The 16,685-nt window shown below is 45.7% G+C and overlaps 1 protein-coding gene across 3 annotated transcripts in view; it reads right to left on the bottom strand.

Annotated features, from left to right (window-relative positions):
- The window catches only part of LOC135369001 (uncharacterized), a 111,129-nt gene that overhangs the window by 62,915 nt on the left and 31,529 nt on the right, over positions 1-16,685 (bottom strand). The window lies entirely within an intron of this gene.

The following is a 16,685-nucleotide window of genomic DNA, read 5'->3' as shown; positions in this document are numbered from 1 at the left end:
TTTAGGCTGGAACTTTAACACCATGCCCTGTAGCGTTCAGATGTGCAAAATAGATTCTGACATTAGTTTTGACAAGATATTGATTTTGATTTTTTCATGATTTATAGAAACCTGACAACTTTTACTAACTGTGAAATTACGATGTGCAAACATATGACACATTGTATGAAACCTACACGGATTGTTTGTTTATTTATTTATTTATATACGTTGAGGACCCCCAAGGGGGTGCTGCACAACGGAGGTGCAAGAGACAAAATAGGGAAAAAGACAAGCAAGACAAGCTTGCAAAAAACCAAAAAGCAAAAATATCTCAAACAATCACTATCGGCGCCACACAACAGAATAGATGCGCAGCACTCACTCAGAAATGGCGTTAGATGAATAAAAAGGGAAAGAATGCGACAGTCGAGGTGAGAAACAAAGAAAAAAGAGATGGCGGAAACTGACACTGGAACGATCATGAGACAAACTGTTTTGTAGTGTTGGATTATGGCAGCCTTAAAGCGGGCAGGGTGAAAACCAGGGACTCCGGCAGGTGATTCCAGTCCCGATTAGCTATAGGAATGAAGGAATACATGAAAGAATCAGTATGACAATGTGGGGGACTCATCTTGTGAGCGTGGCCGTGACGTGAAGAAACGTAAGCCGCAGCGGGGAAATGGGAGATGATCAATGTCAAGGTCTTGTTTTAGTCCGGAGACACTACAATCCAATGAATAATTGGAGGTGATAAAATGTGCGGCCCTGTTCTGGACAGTCAGTCACTCGATGTTGTTCAGACTACATCGGTAATAAAACAAATATTAGAAGAGCAGAAATCGTTACTTTGTTAACTCCTAAATGTTTTGTATGTGTAGTCTAAACAATGGCGGAATCCCGTGTTAAGCGACGGAAAAACGAGGACACACAACAGTTCGACAGGACTGTGTTGTATCGCGTTTCTTATATATGCATACTTTCTATCGGTTGCTATACGTAAGAAACAGATTTCGTATCTCCTGTTTTTAAGCGTTTACGCAAACACATGCCGGATTAGTCGACCGTTTCAACAAGTGTGCAGTATAGCAGTTGAGAGTTTGCAGCACTTTCAGAAAGCATCTTTGGACCGTGCGCGCATTACGTTAGATGAGCGGTTTCCTAAATCGTCTTGCGCTACAAAACGATTGTTGGTCGTTGCTATATGGCGATTGTTTGCACGAAGCCTTTGCACCACTCAGCGCAGCCGTTCTTTACTTTGCTTGGCGGCCACCAAACTAGAAACGTAAATAAACAATTTTCAACATGGCAACTGAGGACGCAGTGCAAGGTTCCTGGAATGGAACAGATCTGAAAGATGTAATCTCCGACGCAACGAATGCTCGATGTGGAAAGAGCATGTACGCACACACACACAAAAGAAAAAAGAAGGAAATTAGTTGGAAATTACAAGCCATAGACACTGGGTGTCACACGATGAAAGCGGGAAAAAGCTATACAAACCAATAGAAACATCAAAATGTGGTGAACAGACGAAATGTGAACCGGGAAGAACTCTGTGCAAGCAGTATTTATTCAGCTACTCTCGTTAGTCATCACTGTCAACTGCAAGTGCTATTTGGAGGGACAGTGGCATCTGTTCCAGTCGATTTCGAAACTACAGTGTCATATTTTATTCTTCCTGGATCGCACACGACGGTATCGAAACTCCCACACGAAATAGGAGCGTGTACCTCCAAGGCCGTCTCTCTGCGTTTCGCGCCTCCTGGTGAGAACAGACGCAGAGCACGCAGGAAGGAAACACAGGAGCAGCCCTTCCAACTTTTTAGCATTGCGACGGGAGTGTCAGCGATCGCATTGCATTCTGGGATGCTCCCGTCTACCGTATGACTGCACACGTGACCCCAAGAGCATGCGCATGCCAGCTCCAAAAGCAGACTACAGAGTCGTGGTTGCCTTGCAGTTCAGATATTGGCATTGTGATGAACGCCACGCGTGCAGTGTTATTTGTGTGTGTTCGGGGGTTCACTCTTGGTTTACTTTTCGATTACAAGACCTGTCATGGTCCGTAGGACAAAAATCATTCGTGGCAGTGACGTTTATGTGACGACGTGGCCACGTTTTGTGTGTTTCTTGCTGAAGTGGTAAAGCATGCCAGTAATCAAAGTTGTACAACAACGGAGGAAAACGAATGAATTTGCAGCTGTAGTACAGCGCCAGCTTGCAAACGGACGATTCAAGTTGACTCACTCACAGACAGGGGTACGAAACAACCGATAAGTATTTACTTACGGATGAAACGTTATTCCCGTGACAGAGCGAGAACAAAACATTGTTTACGCAGTGATGATCACATTATAAAAGTATTGAACACAGTTCATTCATTGAAGGTCACACTCACAGTTCATTGAAGATGCTTGCCCGGTCTTACGTGTGGTGGCTGAACTACGGCTTATGCCGTAGTTGTGAAGAATATGCAGAGTTCAGTGAACAAAAGCGGTCTGTTCCTCTCCACCAATGGGAGCCTCCAGCTGGACCGTGGGTTCGCGTTCATTGTGACTTCGCTGAATTCAAACATCAGCATTTCCTCATCACTATCGACGCCTACAGCAAATGGCCTGAGGTGGCGTACATGCCGACAACTTCTGCCTCAGCCACCACGACATCGCTGCAAGACATCTTCGTCCGCCAAGGGTTTCCTGAGCAGCTGGTTACAGACAATGGACCCCAATTCACCAGCCAGACCTTCAAGGACTCTGTAACAAAGCATGGCATTCAACACGTTCTTACACCCCCTTACCAAACAAAGTCAAACGGACAAGCAGAAAACTTCGTCCGCACGTTTAAGTCCGCCTTGCGGAGGGGAGGAACAACCAAGGACGAAATTCAAAAGTTCCTGACGCAGTACCGCGTCACCCCACATGCAACGACAGGAAAAATCTCCATCTATGCTCCTCATGGGAAGACAAATCAGAACGGCTATTGACCTCTTGCGACCTGCCTTAGACACACATGCCTACATGCTGCGATCAGGCAGAAACGGAATTACGACCGGAGTGCGCAGGACAGACCTTTTGAGGTTGGCCAACCTGTTTGGGCTGCTGATCCGATGGACAGGCGACACTGTTAATTCCGTCGTTAATTCAAAATGACATTGCAAAAACGTAAAAGCACGGAAAGCAGCGCGAGCAACAAAGCGTTGCCAACCCAAACTTTAGAGAGTATCACGTGGTGGACAGAAATAATGGCAGTTTTGACACGGGCGACCGCCAGAGGTGTCCCATCTCCATCCCGATCTCCATGGCCACGACGGTGGAACTGTGCAGCGGTTGTTCCAGGCGCTTGTTCATCCTTGTCGTTGTCCACGGTCCGCTACATCACTCCCCCCCCCACACACACAACACCCTCAGTCGCCGAATGACGATAAAGCAGAAGCCCACGTCTTCACTGGAGGAGAGCAGCGAGGGCGACTGTGGTTGACGCGCTCGGTTGAACAGGTGTGCAGACTGATACCATCGCTCTCTACATTTGGTGACCCGAACAACGAAAACGAACACCATGTTCGGCATAATTCCTCTACAATGGTATCCCTCTAGAGGAGCCTTGCCGTGACGGCACACGTTGGCGAACACTCGCAGCTGGTGAGCAACGGGAACAACGATCCGTTAGCCCGAGAAGAGCGGAGAAGACAGTGAGGCGCTGTCTAGTCCTAAGATAGCTAGTTCCGTAACTCTCAGAGTCTCAGGTTAGGTGAGAGTGAGGCTATGCGAGACGTGGTGAGTTGCCGAGACGCCAGCTGAAACGTCGGCTGCCTCGACTGCCTCGACCGGCAAGTGAGCGCGACGCTCGAGTGTCGCGGTCGGGAGTGAAAGAGCGCCGGGGTGCGGTGAAGAATTCTGGGGTGCGATAGGAGTGAAGATGGATCCAGCTTTGAAGCGCATGCGTGCCGAAGTGATGTGCTTCGCAATATGGCATCAGTAGCACAGCGGTGGTCTTGCAGAGTAGAGGAAGCCATTGAAAATGTGACCAGGTCGAGGCATGTGAATGAACCGATTCCACCGAGTCGAGTCTCAGTTGGGTGGTCGGGTCGTTGCGCATGCGCAAGGCACCGGTGGTTTGGGAGGCTTCCAGGATGGGATGCTCGGCACAATGCCGTCGAAGCTGTTGCAAAATTCGGGATGGCTGAAGGGCCGAATTACACCGGTGATGGTGTTCCTGGTTCTGGTCACCAAATGTAGAGGAGATGGTGTCTCTCTGCATGATGCCACGGGAAGGTGATGACGATGACCTACCTCCATAGCCGCGCCGGTGGAACTGAGGAGCGGGTGCTCCAGACGCGTGTCCATCCTCGTCGCTGTCCACGGTCTGACACAAATGGTATGTTAACAGTGGAGGAGAAAGTCGAGGCCAAATCTCAGATGCAGTTGGATGTAGGGAGTACGAGCTTCCAATAACTTTTTTTTTATTTGGAGCCAAGGGTTAATGACTTTCCCTCCTTTTATGTACATAGCAGTGACGCAACGCGATTGGTGCTGAAAAAGAGTAACTCCCAAAAGACAATGCCGCAACAGTTATTGAACGATAGAAATCTTGCACTACGGTGTCAAGTGACCATAATGCTGCTTACTTTTGCCGACGCACAGCCCTTACGACGTTATCTTTCATACGGGTTGTTTGGTAACCGGTGAAGTTTCGTGCCTGGTCAGTTCTTGTATGTATTGCTGCGTCCCGCAACACAACAGATATTCTTACCCGTTCTCACAGTTCTGCGAACTGTTCAGTAGCGTGTATGCTAGCTGAAGTAACAGACAGACAGCCCTCGCTCCCCCTGAGTAGCCACACAGCGCGGTAGGGGCGCCGTGGTCGGACTTTGTTCATCCTTACACCCCCTTACACCCCTCTTACATCATCACTATCGACGCCTACAGCAAATGGCCTGAGTTGGCGTACATGCCGACAACTTCTGCCTCCGCCACCACGACATCGCTGCAAGACATCTTCGTCCGCCAAGGGTTGTTGCTGGACAAGCTGGACACAGACTCCTTTTATGCTGGACACTCGCATCTTCTGCGAGTGTTGCGAGAAGTCGGAAGTTGCATCCGCACGGGGTTTATAGTGGCGTTAGTTTGACGGTTATTCGACGGAACACCTGACAAGAGTAGACGATGTATGGTGAGAGTATTCCGGAATTCCCTCTGAAAACGAGGAAACGTCACTCCCTAAGGACCAATGATGGTGCGACCTCGAGAAAGGAACGCCGCGGCCCTGCGTGCATATCAGAGTTGCGGGGACAGGTCGCATTTTTCGAAAAATTCAGTGGACATCACATCCCATAACATCACATCACTATCACTATCACTATCACACCTCCTCACATCATAACCCATCTTTGGACATCAACATCACAGCCCATCACATCACTATTAGAACCCGAATTTTTAGGCACGAAAAAGACATCTCTTAGACGCCTGTAGAAAGCACTGAAGCTCTCGATTTAGGCACTACAAATGGCATTATAGGTCTTATAAATTGATGATTTTTTTCGTCTGTAGCCCGATAATGCAAAAACCAAGAGAATAAATCAGTTGCATCCTCAAGAGCAATACAGTAAATGGTTGCTGGGACTGTTTTTCTAATCTTTTTGAACGAAATCCACCTGTTCCACGACACTTCTCAGAATGACGTGCCGCGGGCAGCATACAGGCGATATGCAAGATGGGCAACCCAATACGCAAATTTCTTACTCCTCGAACCTTTTAAGCTTGGCCTTGATTTCGTTTTCGTTGCCCAATAATTTCATCTAATAGAACTGCAAGTAGTGCAGAGAAGTGGGATCAGAAGTATCTTTCCTGAAGTAAGTAGCCTACTTTTCCTAGTGCGAAATTCTTCCAATACGGGTTTGAGTGAATTAAGTTTGTCTTTCCGTGGCCGTGCAGCTGTGTACATCAGAGTACCAATGTATCCAAATACTCCTTTATTTTTGTAATATTCACCCAAACTTATAAATTTCAACATCAGAAACACTTTACTAAGACAGCATTGACTAGAGGGCACATGCCGCTCAGCACCAACCTTATCCCAGTTACTCATATTTGTTTGATCCCATCTGTCATGTTTTTGTTCAACCATCTGAGAAAGGCACTGAAAGAAGCAGTACAAGTTACTATGAAAATAACTGCATTTCATATACAGGTACACATACATATAGGAGCGCATTGTATTTTCCTCAAGCTACATATAATACAAGCACTCAGTTATTTTCACTCTAGGAGCATGCCAAGCAGATGCTGCACCATCCTATGAACAGCTCTCGGGAAGGCTCTGTTGTGATGGGGATGCATGCACCTGTAGCAGGAGATCATATAGTTTTTCCGACACAATTCAAGATACATTATGCATGCGCTACATAAAAGTAGAAGGCCCTACTTCTGTTGTTTCTGTAATAATGTTAATGGAAATTTGTTGCCCTCACATGCTTCTCCAACATACGGAACGATATTCGAAATGGGTCTACACTAACTGCAAACACGACCTCATGTGCTCAAATCATTTTCAACAATGCTCCTTTTATGCTGGACACAGTCGAGCTGTACTAAAGCCTGGTGCATGCTCTGGCGTTCCAGCACCAAATCAAGAAAGCATACATGTTCAGGTGATGGAGCTTACACTGTTTCATTCCTTTTATTGTCAATGTGCCTCTGTACCTCTCTGCGAATTTTCTCAATTTTATCCTTCTTGTGTATTGGTCATACAAGAGTATATCCACAGCGAAGTGCGTCTCAGATGCAAACCCCTTGAAGCATTCGCCATGAAACCATGACGGAGGAAGAGTCACTTGGGCCATTCAGTTGAAAGTCTGCCTGTGGCGTACGTTAAAAAGTAAAGTACTAATTAAAAGTACATGATCGCAACATAAATATAATTCTTAAAATTGTTTTACATGCGTGGGTAAGCCAGTTTGAGTGACATTCATCCAGCACATGTTAAATGACTAAATTCATTTACTAACCCCAAGCCTATGGCTTAGATTTTTGTGCAATAATGCCAAAACGAAGGAAGAATCTTCAGCAAAGTGCACGAGCACTACAGCTGTCTACATCAAACGGCTATGTGCTACAACATGTTCTACATCGTGGCTGCTCAGTCGATCCTCTCCTTTATATGGTGAGTACCGACACTGACAGCGCAGCTTCGCGTGGTGAAGGCGCCTGTGTAATACCGTCACAGCTTGTTACAGAGAGTCAATGCAATAGTAGTTTCATTGAATGAAAATAGAATCATCTCTTGATTGATGAAATTGGAATTTGCAGTGCCCTTTCAAACAAAACCCATTTCCTTTATTATTGCAAAATTACAAGGCCCGATTTATTAATCTCAATTAATAGTAATAATATTTTGCAGGAACATTGACCGTTCATATATTGTGTGTTAATTGTATTCGATACAATAAAATAGAACATTCATGATCACCATCCATTCTTTTAATATAGAGGTGAACTTGTGTCGAACAGCCTGTGTACCTACAACATTATATTTACGGTCTGACACTTTCAAGTTAAACTCATCTCCTACAGATTATTACCCCGAATCAATTTTTTTATTTTTCGTTAGCGCCGCGAAGCAACTGTGGCTACGAGCGGCGTACACACGTGGACAGATGAAGAGTGGAGGCGGGAAAGAGTGGAGGACATGGGGCTAGTATGCGTCCTGGGCCGACTTCAGGGGAACTGTGCCGACATTTCGGAAAACCCAGGGGAAACCTCAGACAGCACAGCCGGCGGTAGGATTCGAACCCACCACCTCCCAGTCTTCAGTTCGACCTTGGCTACCACCAACGAGCGGGACGCATTAACCGACTCGGCCATGCCGCTGGTCCCGAATCAATTGAGCCCCAGTTTGGGTTGAACATAGCCTCTGTAAGAACTCCTATCATGTATCATATCTACGATTTAGTGGCAATGTGAATGCGTATGCATGAAGTAAAATTATTTTAGTGCAAAAACAAAGTATACAAGGCACATTTGATATCACAACATTCGACATTTGTGACCATTAGTGTAATAACCGTATACTTGACCTCCTTTGCCTGAGGTCCAGTTGCACAGACGGAAGGGAAAAGATGACGAAGCTTATAACACCCAAATGCATCAACACCTGATGTCATCTTGACTTACAGATGGGAAACTGAAAGACTGTACCTCCACATTTTCTTCGCTTTTCTAGGGAGCATACTTAAAAAGAAAAGAAAAGACAGACACAAGTATCGTTTGTTCAGACGTAGCCTACAGAACAACATCCACAACTATGTTTTGACATGTGCCTTGCCAGCAGCTACATGTCTGTCGACTACCCCGCGCCCCGCGACTACCGCGCTAACAGCTTAATTTTACTGTACTGTCCTCTAATGAAATTGTGACTTGCAATAATAAACAGATTTTTCTTCTTGCAGCAAAGTTCTGTGTTGCTCTCTCATTCATGTTTTCCTCTACTTCGTGCAGCCGAATACCTACTGCACCTGAATCATGGCAGATTTTGGTATTGGAGATCGACCTACAGAGCTGTGTGCCAAGTACCGTCAACATGCGCAATTCATTCTATACAAACAACTGGATGTATCCGCTAATAGTTCAATTGCATGACGCTAACACGATGATCCACATGCTGCGTACTTTACTGCGCTAAACTTGAAACCAATTCACAAAAACGAACGCAGCTAATTGTTCATGATAGCAGAAGGGCTGAATGGCACGCAAAGGTAAAGACCACAGCACCGAGAACACTACTCCACACTACGACATAAACAATGCTTGAAGCCCGGAAGCCACAAATCACCCATTTCAGAAAACTGTCCACCATATTGTAGATCAAGAACTTCAAAATACGTTTCCTCAATTAAGAAACCGACGATTTCGCATTATCTTCGCCTTCGCACTGGGTATTGTTGACATTAGGAGCAGTTAGGCTTGGACAAGTTGCCAGTTGGATGGCTTGGATTGAATCTGTAATCCACTTGGATCCAAACAATCATCCGGCTTTAGGCACAGTGTGTCCAGACCAGTGTTGTGCGTAGCGGCGCTACTTGTAGCGCCGCTTCTGTAATCGCTACTTTTTTCAGCAGCGGAGGTGTAATTCCGCTACATTTGTTATTTGTAGCGGGAAAGTAATTTCCGCTACAATTTTGAGTAGCGGAACCGCCTCCGCTACCACTACTTTTGAGGGAGAAAATAAAATAAATTAGGCGCTAACCCTAGTGTCTAAAGGTGATTTTACTACATGCTCCGTATCGTATTCGACTGCGAAACCGGTAACGATACATGGTATTCACTTTAGGTTCGACCGATTCATGTCAGACCAGGGGGCTTAAGCGCTTCATCGTCGTTACGGTCGTTACAAGCTAACAAGTGGCGGGAAATTCAAAAAGGTGCGCACGGGACACATTGCGCGTGACGTGTACCATGGCCTTCACGTATCGCGCGAAGAGCGGCGTGCACGTGTTTTATCACGGTCCCACATTTTAAAATTTCCCGCCCGCCGTTTTGAATTTCCCGCCCCACGTTAGCTTGTAACGACCGTAACGACGATGAAGCGATTAAGCCCCCAGAGCCTTCAAATCGCTGCTGTCTTAATTCTGCTGCTCTCATAGCTCACGGATGAAAACCAACGAAAGGAAGTAACCAGCTTCACCGTAAACGAAGTGTTAAGGTGTTCGGTTGCCTCAAGTGAGCGCGCCGAGGAGTCCACGAGCGAGCTCCATGCAGATGATTTCTTTTCTTTTGGGGAGTCAACTTCTGCAGAAGTTCCAGCTCGTCGTGAGCTTACTCAGTACCTCCATGTGCCAGATAACTAATTTGACGTCGCTAAAGCAGGGTTATCCAAGAGTGCACGTGGCGTTCCTCAGGCTGAATACCGCCGTTCCGTCAAGTGCGACTGCCGAAAGACTTTTCAGTATTTGCGCCGATACACACCAAGAAACGTGTTAGGCTCAGTGACGGGAACTTTGAGCGGCAACTGCTCTTGAAGTTGAATGCAAGTGTGTAATGACTTTTTCAGAAAGTACTGATCGCAAGAAATAAAGTATCAGCAAGAGCACATATCATTGAATGTATCGAATCACATATATTCATAGGCCTTTGGCGAGAAAGTAGTGGAAGGGTAATTACGCTACATTTTTTTGGTAGCGGTAGCGGTATAGCGCTACGTTCGTAAATTTGTAGCGCCGCTAGTATCGCGCTACTTTTAAATAGGGTAGCGGGTAGCGGTATTTCGCTACCTAAATTGAGTAGCGGGCACAACACTGGTCCAGGCACTTTATACTCTGCGCCATGTATGGGGAGACAAATTTCTGTGCTAATAACTGTGGGACATCTGATGACTGCCGCCTCCGTTTGACATACACTGAATAGGGAGAAATGCATGGGAAGATGGCGACTTACGCCCACCTGGCGACGAATCTCAAGTATCGGCAAAAGAGCGACGGTGACGTTGTATCTCCGCCCTCACTTAGCGTCACGATCTTTCTCTTGGTTTATTTGTTTTGTTTTTTCTTTTACAAATAGATTTGCGCATCACCACTACATATCACCGGATCACATATCATCAGATTGAGAGAGGACAGCGGGAAGGATTGGGGGACAGGGGGGTTAGTACGCGTCCCCGGCCGACTACAGGAGGAACTGCGCTGACATTCGTCTGAAAACTCTTCGGAAAGCCCAGGGAAAATCTTAGACAGCACAGCTGGTGACAGGATACGAACCCGTGTCACCTCCCAGTCTCGGCCTGGAAAGCAATCATCTTAACCACTATGCCACGGGAGCTGGTGAAATGTAATTGAATCACATTTGTTCGCACTGTGAGTACTCGAAAACAACGTTTAGTTTGCACTTACATAATTTGAAAAACAGGAAACATTTGTTTTGAAGCAATTTCGACGCTTTTCTGCGCGCACACATTTGACATGGAGTGCAGTGGTTCGAGGGTATCACTAGAAACTGACGAGAGATAATGAGAAGCAAAGTGTGAATATTCACCAGAAAAACTCAAGGCGTAGAGAAAAAAGTTCGCGGAACATTACTTCGAATCGAAGGGAATCTGTGCCGTTTTGTTCATGGCGTTTGGTAATGAGACTTCCGACAGCTTCGGGGGAACGCCGTAAACTGTGTTGCGGGAGCTTCGTTGCCCTTACACCTCAGTTTTGTCGCAAAGACCGTATGACTGACGGTCTGGCAAGAATTTAATCACCGTTAAGGCCGTAAGTACGCCCGTCCGACAGAGGTATAATAGGTGCAACAGCGAGCAGACTTAACGGGAAACACGAGTAGGCGTAGGCGGCTTCGTTGGAGTGTTGGCTGCTGTATTTAGAGATTGAGTCTCGTGAGCATGCGCTGTATCAAAACTGTGGCATGCCTCGCTTCCTGTCTGATCAGTGAGCTTAGAGCGCACAACGGTGGTGGGCTGGACTCGGCCAGGGACCAAGAAAATTTTGATAGAGAGAAAGGGCGAGAGTCCAGCTAAAAGACCCGGAGAGTGCGGTTCTGAATATTGGGAGAGTGGGCAATGAAGAAGAATGTGCTCGAGATCCTCTACAGAACCGCAGTGACAGCATCTGAGAGAGTCAACTTGTCTGAAGCGTTTTTCTGTCTTTGATCCTGCCCAGATTTTAACGTTATTGATATCGAGTATATTGTGACGATACGTTGTGAAGCTGTAATTTAGCCTTACCGGGACACTATTTTCGCTGCACAGCAGCCTTCTTAGCTTTGACTTTCCATACTTAAGGGGCCGTATGTGTGCACGCAGAATTCGACACATTTTAACTGCAACATGCGCGAACAGCATCCCAGGCTGGTTCCTACACACACAAATAGCGAGATATCCCAGTTCACTCCTACACTGTAAAAAAATGCCGTAAAATTTAAGGTCAAAATCCATTTTTTGCCGTAAAAAGAATACGTATACTACCGTAATTGGAAGGGTCCAAGTAGAGTAATTAATACGCAACCAATAAAATATGCCGTAATTATAACGGCTATCACCGTAACACAACAAACAACTCTATTTGACTTTAGAGAGTGGGGAGGTTCATCGCGAATGCAAAATGCGTGATTGCGCCCGGTCCTCGCACTCCCTTTTTCTATTTCTTTTTCTCGCGTGGTTCCCATGCGCAGTCTTCGTGCCGTTCCAACACTCCCGTCATTGCGAAATCCGCAAGCATGCTTGCAGAGATGGCAAGATTTCGGTTGTCAAGTAATAGGGGAGCAGTTCATGGAACAAATTAAGATAAATAGCAAAAATATTTAAGTACACTCGTACAAACCGGCTGTGTGGTTGTCAAAAACGTTCGCATGTATCATGCAGAAGGTTTCCCATTTTTATCTCACGTAGATTTTTTAATTAGGAGTGACTCTTGTGCAATACCCTGTATATACAGGGTGTCCCAGAAAAACGTATAATTGAATTAGAATAAAAAAGACTACGCCACCTGGCATCATGCGGTCAAAGGCAGTTGTTCTTACGATGTTTTTGGCAGCTCCTGATGTGCATGTGATCTAACTTAAGTTTTATACACGTAACATGAAAAATGGTTAGGAGCAACTAAGATTTATCTGAACAAGAACTTTCGTGCAAGAGACTGCACTTCTGCAGGCCCTGAAGAACATGAAGAAGTGCAGTCCCTTGCACGAAAGTTCTTGTTCAAATAAATCTTAGTTGCTCCTAACCGTTTCTCATGTTACGTCTGCGATTCCCTCTTCGCGGGCTTCTTGACAGTGTTTCTCTCTTTTTTTTTTGTTTCCCTTTTCGACGTATTAGTTTTATAATGTAAATTTTCACGAACTGAACTCGAAAAGTTGCCAAGTAAAGGTCACTTTTTTACTCCAATGTGAGGTGCGCGCTATTACTCAAGTTCTTGATAATTCGTACGGATATTGAGGAGCTACACTATCAGGGTGAAAAAAAGAAGAAAATAGCTGAACATAATGCGTCTCATGACGCCCAGAGCGCTATAACGCTCGGTGACCTTCTTCCGCGTCCTCCTTGTCAGTCCGACCAAAGGAGGTTGCTAAACACAGCCCACCCATTACAAAACTCGATATTGAGTTTCTTGTATGATCATGATGAGTTTGTAATGAGTCAACAGAAATTCATCAGAAACTCAACGTTTAATGTGATTCCACATTACGTTCCTATCAGGAACTCCATTGAGTTTTGACATTAATTTTTCTCATGAAAAATTTCCATATTTTTTCTGCAGAGTTTTTAATGTATGAAATCATCAGGACATACCACTCGTGCTGTTCAAGACAAATATGCTTGAACTGACCGTTGATATGTTTTTATACTAATAACGGTGCAGTGCGGTGACATTTACCATGTCTCAAACCAGCCGCAGATACCAGGAGGGGGACGGGCGATAACGTAGTTTTATACATGGGATTTTCCTCTGTCCCCTCTCCCACTACGCGCTCCGACAAAAAAACCGCCCCACATCCCCCTTCAGAAAAATAAAATAAAATAATCAAAAATAAATAAATTAAAATAAATAATAGTAATAAATAAATAAGAGAGAGGGAGATAAAGCTAGTCTCTGGGTCCGACCTTGGCTATAGTGCTACTGTGCTACTAAAACTTACAAGAACAGTCTATAAGAAAGAAGCTGCGCTCACGTACGGGGTATAGCTGCAAGACGTCTTTCTCTTCTGTCGTTAACTGAGTACACGAGCTGCGCGCGCCATACGCATTTGGATCTAGCAGATAGCAACCCTTGTTTGATGCAGAATTCACTGCCTGCTGTCAAAAAAAAAAAAAAAACAGAAAGAAGAAAAAAAGGTCTCCACAGTGCTCCGGCTGGCCCTGACCCCTCGGGTAATCAGACAATAGACTACAGCCGACTAAGTCACAAGTCTCGTGAGGAGTAGAAAAATCGCGGGAAAGTAAGTCTTCGCTCCTCCGTCGAACATGGAAGTTCGAAAATATCCTTATCTTTGTCGGATTCGCAACACTTCTGTCGCTCTCACGGCCTGTGTGTCGGTGTTCACAACGAATCTTTAGTTGTTGCTCGAGCTTGCAGTCTGTGTTTAGTTCGAATCGGTACAGTACAAACACCATTATAATGGCACTGCTTGTATCTTCTCATTTTTGGCATTTTACCAGCAACATGCAGAACACATTAGAAGAAACAACACACAATAGCGACTTTGCTATTAATTAGCGGGCTTCAGTTGTCCAAGCATACAGTTTTTATTTGAAAACTTTGAAGGATATTTCGGCGTATGAAAAATAGGCAAAAATGCTGAGAGGGAAAGTAGTCGGGCAAAAGATCACGAAATTCGCAGAGCACGGATAGTTCGTTCTCTTCGTCTTAAGGCGGGGTCCCATAGCCTCGATTTGAGCAGCAGCAGCAGAGCAACAGCAGCGGAGCAGCAGAGCTGCAGCGACACGAGCGGTCCCATAGCACTGGGCGAGAGCAGCAGCGCTGCCGAGCTGCAGAAATTCCCTGCTGCTCTCGTATCCGAATTTTTGGTTGCTGTGCTGCCCTGTTGCTCTGCAGCCTGAGCAGCCGGTCTCGAAAGCCAATCAGGAGGCTGGTTGGTATTGTTTTCGTTCGACGGTGTTTAGGGTTAGCAGGGCGGTGAGTGACGGCAGAAGGTTTGTGTCTGGTTGTTCTGTGATTTGTTTCCGAAGACCTGCATACGCTTGTGATTGCCAGTAGTTTGGAGCGAGTGTTCAATCATCGGGACTGCGTGAAGTGCGCTTTCAGTACATAATTCAGTTCATAAAGTTCAATAAAGTGTTCGACCGAACCTACGTGATACATATGTTGTGTACCAGTTTAGCTACATGTGCGCTTGTTTTCTGGAAAGTACTTCAAAACCCGTGACCTGATAACGTACAAGCAAATTGCCGTGTGAAAACCATACCGACCACATTTCTTGTGGCGGGTATTCCAAGAACTTGCTAGGTGGTTGTAAATGAAACTGGCCCTTGAAAAGGGTTAGATGGAGATAGACAACGTTCAGACAACAAAAAAAGGTTCGATAGAGATAGATAATGAACCCATCCCTTGTGAAAACAGGCAGAAAGTGAATACTAGCAGAAGGGGCATTTGTTTTCGTTAGACAATTTTACGCAATTTAGAGCAACATACGCATTTGACAGTCACTGTAAATCAAAATATCGAATGCTATAGCAACGAGGCAATATTTATACAACAAAATCCCGTAGAAGAATCTCCACACAACACAGCAAGGACTGTTCTGCACAGCAGTAGGACGAACCTACGTTGAATGTCACGAAACTGACTACACATCAACGAAGAGTCAATCAGGTATTACGAGGGCTCAGACCACCACCACACTCATTTCAAAGTCCACTTATGAGCTCCAAATCCACAATATATCTCTCACACAAACGCCTTTCACCTAGGATTGCGTTTCTAGGTGTGTGTACTAAAAGGCTTAGCCGCTCCGTACGGGGCTGCCTATCTGCCGGGAGTTAGCGGCGGGGGAGGGTCACGTGAGCCTCTCCCCATTTTACCTGTATCTCTCCCCTTCCTCCGTGGTCTCGTCTCTCTCTCTCTCTCGTCGTCCGCGCTCTCTCTACATCTCTGGCTCTCCCGGTTCTCGCGTCGCGCATCGAGCGTACGTGTGCGGGCAACTAGTGCCACCGCTAAAACAACTCGCAAGCTTCGTGGTTCTCCAAAGCGGTGTATAATATCGTATGTTATGGGCCTCGAAGTATTTTTCTCTTTCTTGTTCATTCTTATGTCTTGCTGGCGCTGAGACCTGGAGCTTTTGGAAATCAGTTATTCTCATAGAAAAAGAAAGTCCGTAAAATGAGAATTATACACCAAATGCAAAGGTGTCCATCGTCTTTTCGCCGAACGGCACAGGAGAGCACGGTAAAACTGAGTATCAACCCCACTTTTGCGAATTTTGATGCCTCCCACAATACACAAAACACAGTATATATATGTAAGTAATTTATTGTTAAACTGCAAAACATTAGCATTTTTACGTACATGACATAAGCATTTATGTATAATTGTACACTAAACCATCAAACAGCGACAAGCTACGACCTGCCTTAGCTTACTACGTACTTCAAAGCTGTGCCACCCCTCTATTTCTGTGTATTGAGGGGGTCAACATTCAGAGTCCTTCTGAGGACATCAACACGTTGTCCAACCCTGTGCAGGGTTCTCCAGTCTTCGCTCATGCACCGCACTTTTGTCCGCTTGAGAGGTAGGTACCCAGGCGGTGCACCCCCTGCAGCATTGGTGTAGGATCTTTTGGACTGGCCTGAACAACCCTTTGTTGGTGACCCCCTCAGTGTAAGCCCACCAATACTGGGGGATCCTTCACCAAGCAGTTGCTGAACCCTCTGCATAAGCTCCCGTGCTTCTTCAAGCTTGCCTTTGTCAGTGCAGTATATAGCTAATGATTTTGCTTTTTCAGCCTGCTCTCGGATATCATGTCGCAATGCTGTCAAGCCTCTCTTACTCCTGTGTGGAAGTTCCTCAATTGCCATGTGGGGCTCTTCATTTTCATTGGTGGTGCAGCTGCTATTGACATCTTGAGGCAATTCTGGTGCGTGCAATACACCCCTCTCATTTAGCGTAAGGCGGGGCCCATTTCGATATTCTTCAGGAAGCTTATTGAAGGGCCACTCCTCAAGCAAACGAAAAATTGCACAAAAGTGCTTACATGGAA

This window comes from Ornithodoros turicata, chromosome 1 (genome assembly GCF_037126465.1).
Source record: "Ornithodoros turicata isolate Travis chromosome 1, ASM3712646v1, whole genome shotgun sequence".
NCBI classification, from domain to species: Eukaryota; Metazoa; Arthropoda; class Arachnida; order Ixodida; family Argasidae; genus Ornithodoros; species Ornithodoros turicata.
The sequence above is the reverse complement of the archived record's forward strand: the minus strand, read 5'-3'. Positions and strand labels throughout refer to the sequence as shown.